Source organism: Oncorhynchus masou, unplaced genomic scaffold (assembly GCF_036934945.1).
Source record: "Oncorhynchus masou masou isolate Uvic2021 unplaced genomic scaffold, UVic_Omas_1.1 unplaced_scaffold_4760, whole genome shotgun sequence".
Lineage (NCBI taxonomy): Eukaryota > Metazoa > Chordata > Actinopteri > Salmoniformes > Salmonidae > Oncorhynchus > Oncorhynchus masou.
The window spans coordinates 6,381-25,836 of record NW_027011155.1 but is presented as its reverse complement, the minus strand read 5'-3'; the positions used below and the strand labels follow the sequence as shown (position 1 = coordinate 25,836).

General features: G+C 41.3%; 1 pseudogene; it reads right to left on the bottom strand.

Moving 5' to 3' along the window:
- Nucleotides 1–8,925: 8,925 nt before the first annotated feature.
- Nucleotides 8,926–19,119, bottom strand: LOC135535305 (butyrophilin subfamily 1 member A1-like; annotated as a pseudogene).
- Between the last annotated feature and the right edge of the window lie 337 nt (nt 19,120–19,456).

The following is a 19,456-nucleotide window of genomic DNA, read 5'->3' as shown; positions in this document are numbered from 1 at the left end:
TTTTCTATATGCGAAGGAGAGTCAGACCAAAATGCGGCGTGGCTATTGCGATCCATGTTTAATGAAAACGAAGTGAACACGAATCAAATACAAAAACAATAAACGTAATACGAAAACCTGAAACAGCCTTACACTGGTGCTAAGTAACACACAACAGAAAAAGGACATAAGGACAAACCCAACACCAAACAGGCTACTTAAATATGGTTCCCAATCAGAGACAATGACTAACACCTGCCTCTGATTGAGAACCATATCAGGCCAAACACAGAAACAGACAAACTAGACACACAACATAGAATGCCCACTCAGATCACACCCTGACCAAACAAAACATAGAAACATACAAAGCAAACTATGGTCAGGGTGTGACAGATATAGGCCGATTAGTTTTTAAAATATTTTCTGGGTCTAGGTTGGGCTTTTTCAAGAGAGGCTTTATTACTTTCATTTTTAGTGAGTTACACATCCGGTGGATAGAGAGACATTTATTATGTTCAACATAGGAGGGCCAAGCACAGGAAGCAGCTCTTTCAGTAGTTTAGTTGGAATAGGGTCCAGTATGCAGCTTGAAGGTTTAGAGGCCATGATTATTTTCATCAATGTGTCAAGAGATATAGTATTAAAAAACTTGAGTGTCTCCCTTGATCCTAGGTCCTGGCAGAGTTATGCAGCTGAGCTTTGGAGGAATACTCAGATTTAAAGAGGAGTCCGTAATTTGCTTTCTAATGATCATGATCTTTACCTCAAAGAAGTTCATGAATGTATCACTGCTGAAGTGAAAGCCATCCTCTTTTGTGGAATGCTGCTTTTTAGTTAGCTTTGTGACAGTATCAAAAATAGATTTGGGATTGTTCTTATTTTCCTCAAATAAGTTGGATAAGTAGGAGGATCGAGCAGCAGCGAGGGCTCTTCGATACTGCACGGTACTGTCTTTCCAAGCTAGTCGGAAGTCATCCAGTTTGGTGTAACGCCATTTACATTCCAATTTTCTGGAAGCTTGCTTCAGGGCTTGGGTATTATCTGTATACCAGGGAGCTAGTTTCTTATGACCAATGTTTTTTGTTTTTAGGGGTGTGACTGCACCTAGGGTATTACACAAGGTTCAATTGTGTTCCTCAGTTAGGAGGTTAACTGATTTTTGTCCTCTGACGTGCTTGGGTAGGCGGAGGGAGTCTTGAAGGGCATCTGGGAATCTTTGGGTTGTCCGAGAATTTATAGCACTGCTTTTGATGGTCCTTGGTTGGGGTCTGAGCAGATTATTTGTTGCGATTGCAAACGTAATAAAATGGTGGTCCAATAGTCCAGGATTATGATGAAAAACATTAAGATCCACAACATTTATTACATGGGACAAAACTAGGTCCAGAGTATGACTGTGGCAGTGAGCAGGTCCAGAGACAAGTTGGACAAAACCCACTGAGTCGATGATGGCTCTGAAAACCATTTTGGAGTGGTTCTGTGGACTTTTCCATGTGAATATTAGTCACCAGAAATTATAATATTATCTGCCATGACTACAAGGTCCGATAGGAATTCAGGGAACTCAGTGAGGAACGCTGTATATGGCCCAGGAGGCCTGTAAACAGTAGCTATAAAATGTGATTGAGTAGGCTGCATAGATTTCATGACTATAAGCTCAAAAAGACAAAAACGTCTTTATTTTTGTAAATTGAAATGTGCTATCGTAAATGTTAGCAACACCTCCGCATTTGCAAGATACATGGGGGACATGGTCACTAGTGTAACCAGGAGGTGAAGCCTCATTTAACACAGTAAATTCATCAGGCTTAAGCCATGTTTCAGTCAGGCCAATCACATCAAGATTATGATCAGTGATTAGTTAATTAACTGTAAATGCCTTGGAAGTGAGGGATCTAACATTAAGTAGCCCTATTTTGAGATATCACAGTCTCTTTCAATAATGGCAGTAATGGAGGTCTTTATTCCAATGAGATTGCTAAGGCGAACACCGCCATGTTTAGTTTTGCCCAACCTAGATCGAGGCACAGACACGGTCTTGATGGGGATAACTGAGCTGACTACACTGACTGTGCTAGTGGCAGACTCCACTAAGCTGGCAGGCTGGTTAACAGCCTGCACCCTATCTCATTGTGGACCTAAGGGAGTTAGACAGGGCTCTATGTTCATAGATAAAAATGTGAGCACCCCTCTAGCTAGGATGGAGTCTGTCCCTCCTCCTTGGTCCTGTTTGTGGGTATGTCCCAGAAAGAGGGCCAATTATCTACAAATTCTATCTTTTGGGAGGGGCAGAAAACAGTTTTCAACCAGCGATTGAGTTGTGAGACTCTGCTGTAGAGCTCATCACTCCCCCTAACTGGGAGAGGGCCAGAAACAATTACTCAATGCCGACACATCTTTCTATCTGATTTACATGCTGAAATTATGTTGCACTTGGTGACCTCTGACTGTTTCATCCTAACATCGTTGGTGCCGACGTTGATAACAATATCCCTATACTCTACACTTGCCAGGTTTAGCTTTAGCCAGCACCATCTTCAGATTAGCCTTAACGTAAGTAGCCCTACCCCCTGGTAAATCGCTGGATGATTCATTTTATGTCTAATACTGTGGGTATTGGAGTCAATGAACTAGGTAGGCCACATCCAGCTACTATCACATTGTTGTCTATGGGAGAGCCGCCCGCTTAAGTAGACCCAATACTGACAACTTTTTTCATTGGTAAACGGCAGGAGTCAACTGTCTTCATTTATCCACCATCTTTGGCCATGGCAGTGTGCCTGTTGTGCTGTAGAGATAAAAGCACTTGATCATGTTGGGAAATACAAACTAGTTATTTCATTCTATTTCAGCTTGTATTAATAAGAAATAATGTACTGACTAGTATATCATGGTACCTACATATTTGACAACTGTCTGATACGGTAACTAAACAGTGCTCTCCATTGTGGTGCTATGCGCACTGGTCAAATGCAGTACACTGAGGTGTAGTACATTATCATTTGAGAATAACCAACAAAAGTTCCACCATACCAGTCTTAGAGCAGTGCTGTATACTGTATCCCCCTTTAACACTACTGGGCCAAACCAAACTGTACTGGTTGGCTCTGATATTTACCTTCCACATGGTCCTGTCCATCATAATTTCAGCAGCTATGTTAAATACGTAACCAGGCCAGCCCAGTACAGCCTGTTCAGCCTGTTCTGTCACGACTTCCTCCGAGTCGGTCCCTCTCCCTGTTCGGGCGGCGTTCCGCGGTTCGACATCACCTGTCTTCTCGCCATCACCGATCCACCTTTCATTTTCCATTTGTTTTGTCTTGTCTTCCACACACCTGGTTCCAATTCCATTCATTACATGTTGTGTAACCCTCTGTTCCCCCCATGTCCTTGTCCGGAATTGTTTGTTGTAAGTGCTTGTGCACATTATGTCTGGTGTGCGTCAGTTTTTTGTACCCATTTATTGATTGTTCTGTTTTCCGGTGGTTTTTATTATTAAACTGCGCTGTTGGAAACACAGTTTTTGCTTTCCTGCGTCTGACTTTCTGCCACCAGTACTCACCCCTTACATGTCTCTGGGTCTATGTGTTGCCTGTGGTTAGTGGTGATGTGAGACTGATGGGACAGGCAGGAGACAGAAACAGGAAACGCCATAGTCCTCCTGGAAAGGGTGGCACACATCCCATTACACACTGCAAAGAGGAAAGGGAGAAAACACACCCACTCTGTCCCAACCTCCAAAACAAGAGAATAGGCATATCTATAGTATGTTATCCAAACGGTGATAACTGCAGTAGGATGGATAAAAGATGATAAATGCAGTAGGATGGATAAAAACATTTCTGATCAAGGTGAAAGCAGATTTACTTTTATTTTGAGTGGGCTTGGTTTTAACGAAGTGTTGGACCTTTTCTTCGCAACCTTTGTATCAAAGTCTATAGATAAAGCCTGTGGGCTTGTTTCTTGATCAAGCGGGCCCTGGATAGGTTCTCGAGGAGAGAGGGAGAAATGATTTCCAATGTCCTTGCTAAGGGGTGTTAATTCCTGCGGACCTGGTGTCTGGCAAATCCCCATCTAGTCTTTGTGACTTCTCTTTACCCTTTTCTCAAATGTTTCTCACCTTCGTTCTTCACATAGTGGAACTTCTAGAGAACATTGGTCTACGTTTGATCATCCCAACCTTTGTTACCCTTGTGCTCCTGACACTTTGTGTGGGTTGGGTGCAGGGAACGTAGCAAACAGGTCGATTGTAGCGGTAGTTGTTTCAATGGTGACATACTTCACAGTTATTTCGACCGCGGTGGTTATTGGATTTGTGGTTTCGTGGTAGAAGCCATTGTTGTGCATCATCTTTCAACGCCAATACCTGATAATGCACCCTCTAACTGGAGGGACTCCTGGTCAAACTTCTAAAACTGAGGGTCAGGCTCTTAGCATTGTGAGCTTTTGAAACATAAAAGCTGTGCTGTGCTCTCTGGAGTTGTAAGATAGGCAGGCCAACATGGGCTATAGGGCCCACGTAGGAACTGAAGGTGGGATACATGTTCGACAGAAACATTTGCTTGAATGGAAACAGCTCTTCCATTCTTGTTTCAGTGAGAAGGCCAAAAGTAAGCTGAACAAAGCCTATGATAGTAAGCTTGTGGGTGTTCATTACAAGCTTGTTTGACAGTGTTAGCCAGTGAGCTATCGTGTTTGCGATTCGCAGAGCCACTGAATTCTAATTTCAAAGCTGTGGCAAATTTAGCGTAATCGCTGTTGTAGACAAATTAACCTCATCAAGTGTCTATTCGACGTTCGCTTCAACATGTCAACCCTGTCAGAACCTATAGTATCGCAGTATCGTTTGGCTGACCAGGAATGGGGTCAAAGGTAGAAACAGTACAGATGAAGATGAAAATGATCAGGCCTATTGTACATTTTCCTATAGAAATTATTGTTGAAAACTCATCTAGGTTGGAACTGTTGCTGTTATAATGCAATAATAATTGTTATTCTTAATCAAAAGCCTGTGTGTGTTCTGTTATTCATCTGTGTGATGTGATCAATCAGTTTATTCCAGTTCAGAATGAAAATTATTTATTGTATTTTAAAACTTCTTAGGGCTGAAATCCCGTTAACGGGATCGATATGACAACGGCCAGTGAAAGTGCTGGGCGCGTCTTATACCGTTTTAAAGATAAAATTCTCATTAATCCAGCCACAGTGTCTGATTTCAAAAAGACAGTGAAAGCACCACAAAATATAATGTTAGGTCACCACCAAGCCACAGAAAACAGCCATTTTTCCAGCTAAAGATAGGAGTCACAAAAAGCACAAATAGAGGCCAAATTAATCACTTACCTTTGATGATCTTCATCAGATGACACTCATAGGACTTCATGTTGCACAATACATGTATGTTTTGTTTGATAAAGTTCATATTTATATCAAGAAGTCTGAGTTTACATTGGTGATTTTACATAGCCACATCAATTTACAGAAATACTCATCATAAATGTTGATGAAAATACAAGTGTTACACATGTAATTATAGCTATACTTCTCCCACAATGCAACCGCTGTGTCAGATTTCAAAAAAACTTTATGGAAAAAGCAAACCATGCAATAATCTGAGAACGGCTCTCAGAAAACAAATGCATTTATCCGCCATGTTGGAGTCAACAGAAATCAGAAATAACATTATAAATATTCACTTCCAGGAATCCTAGTTCCACAATAAATGTTTGATTTGTTCAATAATGTCCATCATTTATGTCCAACTAGCTACTTTTATTAGAGGCGTTTAGTCCACAAATCCAAACGCACGTGCAGGTCCATCCTCACATCAGATGAGAAGTTCAAACAATTATATTACAGGGTCATGGAAACTAAGTATAGAATCAATCTTTAGGATGTTTTTATCATAAATCTTCAATAACGCTTTCAACCGGAGAATTCCTATGTCTGTAGAAAAAGCAGGCAGGTCGCTCTCATGTGAAATGCGTGTGACTGAGCCCGTGGCTCTCTGCCAGACACCTGACTCATTCCCCTCTTATTCAGCCCCACATCACAGTAGAAGCCTCATTCAAGTTTATAATGACGGTTGACATCTAGTGGAAGCCTTGGGAAGTGCAACTTGACCCATATCCCACTGTGTATTCAATAGGGGCGGAGTTGAACAACCAACCAGCCCACTCAGGGATTTTTCTCAGGTTTTTGCCTGCCATATTACTTCTGTTATACTCACAGACATCATTCAAACAGTTTTTAGAAACTTCAGAGTGTTTTCTATCCAAATATACTAATAATATACATATATTAGCAAGTGAGACTGAGGAGCAGGCTGTTTACACTGGGAACCTCTGGGCACCTTATTCATCCAAGCTACTCAATAATGCCCCCAGCCATAAGAAGTTAACAGCAACAGTTCCAACCTAGACAGGTGTGTTTTTAATGGGGGAAACTAAACATTAATACATATTTATATGGATATTTAATTTCATTGTTATTTGTTTTGTCTATGTTGCATTTGTTTTAGGCAGTAAGGGCAATGAAATGTACTTGTCGACTTCCGCCGAAGTCGGGGCCACCTTTTCGGGCGGCGGTCGGCGTCGCCTCGGTCTTCTAGCCATCATCGATCCACTTTTCATTTTCCATGTGTTTTGTCTCGTTTTTTTCTCACACCTGGTTTCAATCCCTCAATCACTTGTTGTGTATTTAACCCTCGTTTCCCCCATGTCTTTGTGTGGTATTGTTTATTGTAAGTGCTTGTGCACTTGTTGATTAGTACGAGACAGGTTTTTGTACCCATGCCTTGTTATTTTCATGCCGTTGGTTTTGCTATTAAACTGCTCAGGCTATTACCAAATTCTGCTCTCCTGCATCTGACTTCCTTGCCACCGGTTACTCACCCCTTACAGTACTGATATTTATGTATAGTTGCATATTTTCCTCATCTTGGGTCCCAGGAGAACACAGAATTTCTCATTTGGGTCCAAAGGCTCTGGCTTAGAGTACTGATTTTGGACATGTGAGTGTTGCACTTGCTCCTTTCGGTCTCAAACGTATCTGTCATTGTTTGCAGATAGAGGTCTTGAGTACGGAGCGAGAGATTCGGTGATGAGATTTCCTCCGCTTGCTAGAAATCAATATTTCCATCTTCATCACCTGAGTTCTCTCATCATTCATTTGGTCAGCAACTTCAATGAGTTCTACTGATTTGTCATCCAACTTAGTCATTGTGTTCATTAACTGATCGTCTTTGGTCTGCAGCATTTGGAGGAGAACATTGTTACTTTGAATAATGCATATAGGCTGAATCAAAATAGAAGTGTCATTCTATTTTAGATCCCTCACAGGGGGTACCAATTATGTTGTGTCTCTGACTGATTAAATTATATGACATGCTATTTTATCAAATCGATTACCTAACATTTAATTGATTATGTGATTGAAATAAACCATGCAACAATTAAACCATTAATAACCTGGGGCACCACGGAAGCATTAATTTATATAGAGCAGTTATCTCCCGAATCCAATGTCACGTTCTGACCATCGTTCGTGTGTTTTCCTTGTTTCAGTGTTGGTCAGAACGTGAGCTGGGTGGGCATTCTATGTTGTGTGTCTGGTTTGTCCATTTCTATGTTAGGCCTGATATGGTTCTCAATCAGAAGCAGGTGTTAGTCATTGTCTCTGATTGGGAACCATATTTAGGTAACCTGTTCACACGATCAACAATCGATTACTAATCATGTCATGAAAAGCTCCTAGTGGGCTAACCCAATATATTTGTGTAAAAATATTTACATGAAATAAGGGGATTGGGTTTGAATGAAAGAGCGGGAAGATGGAGTGACAAAGGGATTGGGTCTCTATCGGACCTTGAAAAGCTATTCTACGGTAAATACAGAATCTTATGCATTCTAATAACCGCCCATTCTGAAAGGAAAATGCAAAATATATATTTACTCTGAGCTGCCCTTTGATAGATGGGTCGAAGATGGAAAACTGGTTTGCCCAGCAGAGATCGCCATTGTCATTGTCCTATTTCTGGTCGTAGTGTTGTAGAGTGGGTACGTTAAAGTACCCTGTCGTTCTTAGGGAGATTGTCTGTCCTTTCCTAGGCCACATATGTTTACAGCTGCAGCTGATAACTCCTCAAGTCTGGGATGTATCACTTCTTCAGTAAATAATCGTTCAATGTTCATACTAAGTTGCCATAATCAGCTTATGCTGTATTCTGGCTGGTCTAATCGAAATACACCATTTCAGCGAGGTGATCCTCACCTCCATGTTGAAATTAGCCCTTATAAACGTACGGACACCAGTCCTCACGTCATTGGGAACTAAGGTTAACTTCCGTCAACAGACTTTTGTACTGGGAGAGAAGGGGCGTGTTTCATCATTCTCAACCAATGTCTGTTCACTTGGGCGTGGCCACTGAGTGAGCATAGTTTACTTATGAAAACATTTCTCTCATTTACAAGTTGAAATTACGTTTCATATATTCACAAATAGTTTCATATTTAATTCCATGTGAATCTGATAGAACTAGAATGTGTAGACTTTCCAAGATACAATTTATGTCATCCTATCATCAGATATAATGTCCCAGACAACAACTGATCTGACATCATATTCTTTAAGTACCAACGAACACTTTCAACTGGTTGAGAAAGGGAACTATTGTTCCATTCCCAGCCTTTTGATATTACCATACTTTCTCTGTGGTAACACAGGGCTTTCCAAGTCCATTCTGTAGAGTGGAGAGAAAAGGAGGACAGGTATTTATGGGGGGGGTCATAAACCTCACCCACAACAGGGCAAAGTCATGACAGTAACACACACACTTGCACGCACACACACACACACACACACATATACATACACACACACACACATACACACACAACCAGTATTTCAATGTTTGATATAAAACAGTTAGTCAGTGACACCTACAGGAGTGATGACCTGTGGGGCTGGAGTTACCAGTAGCACCAGAATAAAAGAATGGATAGAGTTTCTCAGTGAAGGTGTAGCCAGTGAAGGAGTAGATATGAGACCTGGCCTCTACATTGTAGAATGAGACCTGACCCTCCTCATAATCCACAAACACCCCCACCTTCTGGGGCTTCTCTCTCAGGGAGAGGGGGACAGAGGGGTCAGTGAAAGCCTCATATTTTTTGTTCCTCAGCCAAACAGTCCAGCATCCATTCTCAGGTTTCAGGTAAATAAACTTCTTCCTGTTGATGGACTCTCTGGCCACTCCTAAAGTCCACCCCTCCTTCCCCTCCACCTGTACCTCGTAGTAGAATCTCCCTGAGGAGAAACTCTCCTTTCCCAAGACATAGGGAACAGTATCAAACCTCTTTGGGTTATCAGGGAGATTCTGTTTCATGTCTCCATATCTAACTTGTTTCCTGTCTTCAGACAGGATGAGTCCTGGATGTGCTGTATCCAGGATCTAGAGTCACATCCACTGTGGAGAGAAAACACACACTTTATTAGAATAAACAAAATAAAACATAACAATATGGGGACTGCATTTTATTGCTCAGTACATTGCTGTGGGACACATGAATAGTGATGTGCTGTATCAGGTCTAGAGTCACATCCACTGTGAAGTAAAAAAATAAGAACATCAATATGTGGGAGAACATTTTACTGCAGGACTTACTGCACAGAACATTACTGTAGACATATGTAGCCTATAAGTTATTATTGATAACAGAAGAAGTATACTGTAGATGTGAAAATACAAACTAGCTGTTTACAGATGTAGAAACACAAATTTATAGTGTATTTATAGAACGCTAGTGGATTTACGGTATATTAATAAGAAGCAAAGTGAAAACAGCATCGTTGTCATTAACATTGTTGCACATACTGCATTGATGCGGAGACTGAATGCAGTTGTCTCTTGGTAAGAGGAACAACAAATGCGCTCCATGAGTGACAGGGGGCGGGGCTGGAGTCTGTGTGGAATGCGGCATGGAGAGAGAGAGAGCGGAGAGAGATGACTCAAATAGCGAAGTAAACTATAAAAATGGACATAACACACGGCGTATCACATTTAACAAACCAAACAGTCAAATACCATTATGGAAAGTAAAGTTTAAAAAAACAAACCTTTTCATGCATCAATACCTGAATATCGTAAAATACGGTATACCGCCCAGCCCTAAACTCTAGGTGGGTGGACTGGAGAGTACAACAAACACACTGACCTGCATGTTTTCTGATGGTTTCAAATTCTACAATATAAACAGAGAGTATGTCAGATTTAGGGAAACCAGAAACTATGGTAATATAATATTACAGTAGAGTATACTGTGTGGTGCCCTTGGAACACAATGACAAATTTCCTCTTCATCTCTAAACTTTATTGATAAGGTTCGGGACCAGAAACATATCCAAAGTGACATGGTGTAAAAATACATCCCTCTACCATAATATAGTATACCTTAAGCAACAGAAATATGATATTAAATATATTTTAAATACAATTCAGTATCATTAATTTACCTGGACAGCCCTTCATGTTTACTAAATCTGTGGGTAAATTAAACATAAAACAAATTATAATTCTTGCTAATTAAATGAGAACATTGTGAAAAATAAATTAATAAAACAATATAATTCTTTGTGTAAACATTTCCATTGCAGTGAGTAAAATATTATTCCAATACAGTGATATTTTACCACATAATTATGACTAATCTTTGTGCTATTTGCACAATGCAAATTGTAAGCCCTTGGAAATGGGCTCTCCAACCCTGTTCCTGGAGACCACCCTGTATGTTTTAACTCCAACCCTGTTCCTGGAGAGTTACCATCCTGTATGTTTTAACTCCAACCCTGTTCCTGGAGACCACCCTGTTTTTTAACTCCGTCCCTGTTTGGAGAGTTAATTCCTGTAACTCCAACCCTGTTCCTGGAAAGTTACCATCCTGTATGTTTTAACTCCAACCCTGTTCCTGGAGTTAGTCCTACTCAACCCCTGTTACCATGTTGTATGTTTTAACTCCACCCTGTTCCTGGAGAGATACTGTCCTGTAGGTTTTAACTCAACCCTGTTCCTGGAGAGTTACTGTCCTGTATCTTGTTCCTGGAGGATGTTTTAACTCCAACCCTGTTCCTGGAGAGTTACTGTCCTGTATTTCGTTTTAACTCCAACCCTGTTCCTGGAGAGTTACCACCCTGTATGTTTTAACTCCGACCCTGTTCCTGGAGAGTATACTCCAGTCCTGTTCCTGGAGACCACCCTGTATGTTTAACTCCAACCCTGTTCCTGGAGACCACCCTGTTAATCTCTGTTCCTGGAGCCACCCTGTAAGGTTTTCCTGGAGACCACCCTCCTACCATCCTGACCTCCAACCCTGTTCCTGGAGAGTTTTTAACTCCAGCCCTGTTCCTGGACCTGGAGAGTTCCTGGACCACCCTGTAGGTTTTGTTCCTGGAGACCACCCTGTAGGTTTTAAACCAACCCTGTTCCTGGAGACCACCACCTCTGTAGGTTTTGCTCCAACCCTGTTCCTGGAGACCACCCTGTAACCACCCTGTTTTAACCACCCTGTAGGTTTTCGCTCCAACCCTGTTCCTGGACCCTGTGGTTACCATCCTGGAGACCACCCTATGTTTTAACTCCACCCTGTTCCTGGAGACCACCCTGTATGTTTTAACTCCAGCCCTGTTCCTGGAGACCACCCTGTAGGTTTCGCTCCAACTCTGTTCCAACCCTGTTCCCACCCTGGAGACCTCCACCCTGTTCCTGGAGGTTTTCCAACCCTGTTCTGGAGACCAACCCTGTAGGTTTTAACTCGTTCCTCCACCCTGTACCCTGTTCCTGGAGACCACCCTGTAGGTTTTCCAACTCTGTTCCTGGAGACCACCCTGTACCCTGTTCCTGGAGACCACCCTGTGGGTTTCTCTCCAGCCCTGTAGACCACCCTTTTCGCTCCAACCCTGTTCCTGGAGACCACCCTGTAGGTTTTCGCTCCAACCCTGTTCCTGGAACCACTGTTTTTCCTGGGAGACCACCCTGTGGGTTTTCGCTCCAACCCTGTTCCTGGAGACCACCCTGTTTTCTCTCCAGGTTCCCTGGAGACCACCCTGTAGGTTTTGCTCCAACCCTGTTCCTGGAGACCACCCTGTGGGTTTTCGCTCCAACCCTGTTCCTGGAGACCACCCTGTAGGTTTTTCTCTCCAACCCTGTTCCTGGAGACCACCCTGTAGGTTTTCGCTCCAACCCTGTTCCTGGAGACCACCCTGTAGGGTTTTCGCTCCAACACTGTTCCTGGAGACCACCCTGTAGGTTTTCGCTCCAACCCTGTTCCTGGAGACCACCCTGTGGTTCCTGGAGACCACCCTGTAGGTTTCTCTCCAACCCTGTTCCTGGAGACCTGTGCACCTAATAATAATTTGCTGGTTGATGAATTGAATCAGGTTAGTTATAACTAAGGTTGGATTGAAAGCCTGGACGGGACGGTGTTCTCTCCAACCTAATCTGGTGCACCTAATAATAATTTGCTGGTTGATGAATTGAATCAGGATCAGGGTTGGAAGAACCCTGGATCCTTAGAATATACATGTATGTATTGTATATTGACCATAAGGGTCTAGTAATGCATCGTGTATAGCTTCTACTTACCCAGCTGATCAGCAAGTATCTCTGCAGACAAACAGATTAATTTAAGTTAATTAAAACATTCTTAATGGTGAATAATTCATTCAACTTGTGTGGCAGGGGGATGGGGACAGTAAAAACAATGTGATGAAAAGTATTAATGTCATATATGTAAGGATTTTAAATCCATGAAACTAGCTGTTGTACGCTATCCATTTCTGTTACACATTCATGAAATGGGAATTGTTTGTCTCCAATTGTTGTTTGGTTTAACAATCAAATTGGGAGTACAAAAATGACACGTTGATGCATAGGATTGTTGGACACAACTTACTCAGCTTAGTGCTGAGATTTTTCTCTGCAGACATGAAAAGAGAGAACCGTTAGAGTGAACACAATGCATAGGACCAGGAGTGTCAAACTCATTCCATGGAGGGCCTGGTATCTGCTGGTTTTAGTTTTTTCCTTTCAATTAACACCTAGACAACCAGGTGTGTGGCGTTCCTAACTAATCAGTGACCTTAATTAATCAATCAAGTATAAGGGAGGAGTGAAAACCCACAGACACTCGGTCCTCCATGGAATGAGTTTGACACGTGCATGGGACTGTTGAACACTACTTACTCAACTCAAGTCTGAGTTCATCTTTAACTTGCTCTGCAGAAATAAAATAAAAAACAGAAAACAGAGAACATACTTAATGAACACAGAACCTCAATGTTTTCTCTGACAAAGTTCCATTTCTGGAGAGATAACTGCATGTTTGGCAGTAAGACACTACTTAACTAGCTCTTGACTGTGTTCAGCTCTGGATGCATCTACAGACATGACAATAGATAACAGTTAGAGGAAAGGTTCACAAAATGACTTACTCAATGTTTTCTGATAAAGTCCTTTACATGAAGGAAGAAGTTACACTGATGTAGTTCAGGTAAACCATGCACTGAGATTTAAATAAACCTTATATTAAAACATCTACTATTTTTGTGCAGAAAGTTGTTTTAAATAGAAATGTTTGCCCTATACTGTGAACTGAATTTTATTTTATACAAATCCTTAAATACACCTGTACAGTATCTGACCACTGTCTGCTTTTTACTTCTCAACGTCAAACAGGGCGTGCTTATATTTGTCCTGTTTCACTGTATATACAAGTGTTTAACTTATACGAGAGTGAGTTGTGAAGTGGAACTGTGTTTATTTGCATATCTCAACTCCCCATGAGAGTGGGGTCACGACCAGGGATCAGCCATTATTGACGCGACCCTGGAGTAATGAGGGTTAACTGCCTTGCATAAGGGTAGATCAACTGATCTTTTTCACCTTGTCTGCTCAGGGAATTGAACTAGCAAGCATTCGGTTCTAGTTCCCAACTCCTTGTGTATGTCACTGTAAACTGCACTGCAAAACATTTACATTCAGTAAAATAAACCTTAATCTGTTTTCTATGACTGTAGTCATTGTACAAACTTTTCCGCCACCAGACGTAGAAAGCTGATATGACCACAAGGACAATGAGCAGAGAGACAATCACTGCAAGGGCCACTTTCCATGTTTCTGTGTGAACAAGGATCAGCTCGCCTGCAAGACACAAATCAACTGAGATCAGTGACATGTAACCAATAATACCAAATCATAATATTAAAGGGACATTTCGCTCATAAAGAATGTTTTGTCAGACGCTTACAGACTTCAAATGAAACCACGTCCCATGACATCAGCTGTGTCGTTCCAGCAATATGCCTCAATGCCAAATTAATGGAAAAGATAACCATCATCTCATTTCCTGGTTTAATGTTGTGTTTATCTTTTCCATTCATTTGAAGTGGAGCATATAGCTGGATCTACAAAACCAACGGGGTTTCAGCTTGACATTACAATACTTTAGAGTTCTAAACAATAATGATGTTACTCACTAGGGATGTGAAACTCTGTCTCCATCTTAATCACCTCATGTTGCTGCCTCTGTCTCAGTCTGCAGGTAAAGCGGTTGATGTCAGTCTCCTTTACGATGGTCTTTAGTTTGACTACGTAGAATCCCTCATAGTCCCTGTCTGTCTCTGACGGTCCAGCAGACAGAGTGACCCCTTCACTGTCCAGCCACTCCAACTCAGGCTCAGGGAACCAGCCTTTAGTTACACACAGCAGAGCCATCCCTCCTTCTTTCTGTCCCTCAATGGAAACCTCTGGCTTGGATCCTATAGCTACAGACACAAAGGGAGACTGGAGATGAAGTACTACTGAGATTGGGAGGAACATCACATGGGTTGTTGTATTTAAGAAATGTACCTCTGACGTAGACTTGAATGGTGGCATCATCATAATGTGTCTTAGACTCAACAAGACATTTATAATGTCCATCATCAGTGCCTTGTACCCTGGTCAGTTTCAAAGAGGTGTTGCCCTTCTTCAGTTCCTCTTTAAACAACGATGTCCTTCCCCTGTAGGAGTGGATCTGATCATGGTATTTGTCTCTGCCATCTTGGTAGAGATGGACTCTAATGTTTGACTGAGTGTCTGGGAGGTTGACTCTGAACCAGTCAACTCTCATGTCCTCAGCACTGATGTTGGGTTTGATGTAACAGGGCAGAATGATGTCATCACCAGCCACAGCAACAATGGCACGAGTCGGACCAAGAACCTCAAACTTCTCTGGAAAGACAAACAACCATTCAAAACGACCATGCATATCATCAACGGTTGGTGCCTTTCAAACTTTAACAGGCCACACTAAAGATCAACACCAAACCTGGCCCAAATACTTAAGGTTTGCTTGATTTAGCTTGGTTGCCAACGGAATAGCCTAGTACCGAAAGTGCAAACCGTAGCCATCGTTCATGCAAATCCTCACATTGGTCACACACACACACACACACACACACACACACAAAGAACATGAGGTCACTCTACCAGAGCCTGCTCTTTGGAGGAGAAGCAGGAGATTGACACACAGACAGTCTGTCCAAGTCCACATCATTTCTGAAAGAGAGGATAACATACTGGGATTCAATGTAGGCGATGTTATGGATCATATGATATGGATTTATTATGTCATCACCTAAGACCACCTGAGACCTAAGACAGAAGACTAATTAAGACAGACTTTCAAAAATATGTAAAACTTGGTCCTTTTATCTGATAATATAAACCTTTATCCCGTTATCTCCATAATCCCTGACAGCTGCACTGAGGGATATGACAGACAGACACACACACACAAACACTATTTTATAACCTAAGGCATAGGACTACTCAAGACAGACTTTCTTAAATATGCTAAACTTGGCCTTTTTATCAAGGCCTGTCTGGTTCTCACACACAGCTATTGCCAACCATCAACATTGACTTGAATATTAATTGCTGGGATTTATTAGTATAAAGCATTTCTGCCATTAACTATATTTTCTCTGACAGCTTGAAACATATATATAAATAATACTTACGATTAGATACATGCAGATCACAATTGAGAAGAGTTTGGCTTAAAGCTCGCTGGCCTGTGGGGAAAGACTGGAGAAAAATAAATCTGGTGTGTTTACTGCAAGGCAGGGAAGTAGCTTCAACATAACTTGTTATTCTTGTAGATGAGATGGAATCCACACTTTAATCAGCTTGAGTTAACTTATGAGGAAGTAGGTGAGAGGTGGCATCGTTTCTGGAAACAAAACTCTATAAAACTGAAACTGGCTACACTAAGATGTCACACATAGAGATCACAGGAGGCTGGTAAGGGGAGGACGGCTCATAATAATGGCTGCAATGGAGTAAATGGAACTGTATCAGCAACATGGAAACCAGGTCTTTCATGTGTTTGAGACCATTCTATTAATTCCATTCCAGCCATTAATATGAGTCTGTCCTCCCAAATGAACGTGCCAGCAGCCACCTGTGAGAGATGCAAGCGATCGCTGAGGGATCCTCCACTTTCCTAAACCTGTTGTTTGTTCACTTTCACTGGATTGTTTTTCTTACTCTCCTTTCAGTTTTTAACTGTGTCCTCTTTATATTACCATCCATATGTCACATATTGATTGTGGCATCCAGAATCAATATGTGAACCAGACATTCTGTTTATGACTGTAGGGTTTGTATCAGTGTTTGGTTTGTATTCTATACCAGAGGTTCGCAACCTTTTGTAGATTCTCTACCACCAATCACATTTGGACCTGTCTGAAGTACCTTTTCATGTGTGTGTGACAGGACATGAAAACATTTTGGTTTACTTGTAATGCTGTTTGTCTACATATCATTTAATGATACAAACAAGAATCATGGCCTTATTGCACTGACATCAAGTTGACACTAGAAGGCAGTAGACACACTGATCACAGGGACATGTCATTGCAGAGATGGAAGAGGAGGTGGGACATGCTACATCCCTAATTTATTTTTCAATGGAAGTCAGTGAACTAAGAAGACCACACCCATCTGCTATCGCATTGGTGCCTTGCGAGCAGCCCCTTAAGTAGACCGGAAATGACAACTTTTTGTAATTGGTAAACAGACGGTCGTCAACTATCTTCATTTATCCACCATCTTTGGCCATGTCAGACAGCCTGTGGTGCTGTAGAGGTTAAAGCACGTGATCATGTAGGGAAATACATACTAGTTATATTATCCTATTTCAGCTCATATTAATAAGAAATAATGTGGTGCTACTGACTTATATCATGTTACCTACATAAACTCAGCAAAAAGAGAAACAGACCTTTCAGGACCCTGTCTTTCAAAGATAATTTGTAAAAATCCAAATAACTTCACAGATCTTCATTGTAAAGGGTTTAAACACTGTTTCCCATGCTTGTTCAATGAACCATAAACAATTAATGAACCTGTGGAACGGTCATTAATAAGACACTAACAGCTTACAGACAGTATGCAATTAAGGTCACAGTTATGAAAACCTAGGACACTAAGAGGCCTTTCTACTGACCCTGAAAAACACCAAAGAAAGATGCCCAGGATCCCTGCTCATCTGCGTGAACGTGCCTTAGGCATGCTGCAGGAGGCATGTCTGTGGAACTTGTTCAGTTTATGTCTCAGTTGTTGAATCTTATTATGTTCATACAAATATTTACACATGTTATGTTTGCTGAAAATAAAAGCAGTTGACAGTGAGAGGATGTTTCTTTTTTGCTGAGTTTATTTAGCAACTGCCTGATACTGTAACCAAACGGTGCTCTACATCATGGTGCTATGTGACCTGGTCAAATGCAGTGCACTATATTAAGAGGTGTAGTAGGGTTTAGTTTGAGATGAACCCTCAGAGTTTCACCATACCAGTCTCAGAGCAGTGCAGAATACTGTATTACCCTTTTAACACTACTGGGCCAAAGCAAACTGTACTGGTTGGCTCTGATATTAACCTTCCACATGGTCCTGTCCATTACGGTTCCAGCAACTATGTTAAATGTGTAACCAGACATTCTGTTTATGACTTTAGGTTTGTATCACTGTTTGGTTTGTATTCTATACCAGAGGTTCTCAACCTTTTGTAGATTCTCTACCACCAATCACATTTGGACCTGTCTGAAGTACCTTTACATGTGTGTGTGACAGAACATGAAAACATTTTTACTGTTTGTTTACTGTTTGTCTACAGTTTACTGTTTGTCTACATATAATTTAATGATACAAATAATGTCATAAAGATAACAATCATTATAACATGATTACCATTTCTATTGTAATTATTGACTATAGAGGGGGTTGACAGAAGACTAATTCAGGCAGACTTTCAAAAATATGTAAAACATGTTCCTTTTATTTAATAATATAAACATTTCTCCCATTATCTCCATAATCCCTGACAGCTGCACTGAGATAAGACAGACAGACAGACAGACAGACAGACAGACAGACAGACAGACAGACAGACAGACAGACAGACAGACAGACAGACAGTATTTAATCACCTGAGGCCAAAGACTACTCAAGACAGACTTTCTTAAATATGCTAAACTTGGCCTTTTTATCAAGGCCTGTCTGGTTCTCACACACAGCTATTGCCAACCATCAACATTGACTTGAATATTAATTGCTGGGATTTATTAGTATAAAGCATTTCTGCCATTAACTATATTTTCTCTGACAGCTTTAAACATATATACAAATAATACTTACGATTAGATACACGCAGATCACAATTGAGAAGAGTTTGGTTTAAAGCTCGCTGGCCTGTGGTGAAAGACTGGAGAGAAAATACATCTGGTGTGTCTACTGCAAGGCAGGGAAGTAGCTTCAACATAACTTGATATACTTGTTATTCTTGTAGATGAGATGGAATCTACACTTTAATCAGCTTGAGTTAACTTGACTTGACTTAACTTATGAGGAAGTAGGTGAGAGGTGGCATAGTGTCTGGAAACAAAACTCTGATAAACTGGCTACACTAAGATGTCACACATAGAGATCACAGGAGGCTGGTAAGGGGAGGACGGCGCATAGTAATGGCTGCAATGGAGTAAATGGAACTGTATCAGCAACATGGAAACCAGGTCTTTCATGTGTTTGAGACCATTCTATTAATTCCATTCCAGCCATTAATATGAGTCTGTCCTCCCAAATGGTATGCCAGCAGCCACCTGTGAGAGATGCAGCGATCACTGAGGGATCCTCCACTTTCCTAAACCTGTTGTTTGTTCACTTTCACTGGATTGTTTTTTCTTACTCTCCTTTCAGTTTTTAACTGTGTCCTCTTTATATTACCATCCATATGTCACATATTGATTGTGGCATCCAGAATCAATATGTGAACCAGACATTCTGTTTATGACTGTAGGGTTTGTATCAGTGTTTGGTTTGTATTCTATACCAGAGGTTCTCAACCTTTTGTAGATTCTCTACCACCAATCACATTTGGAC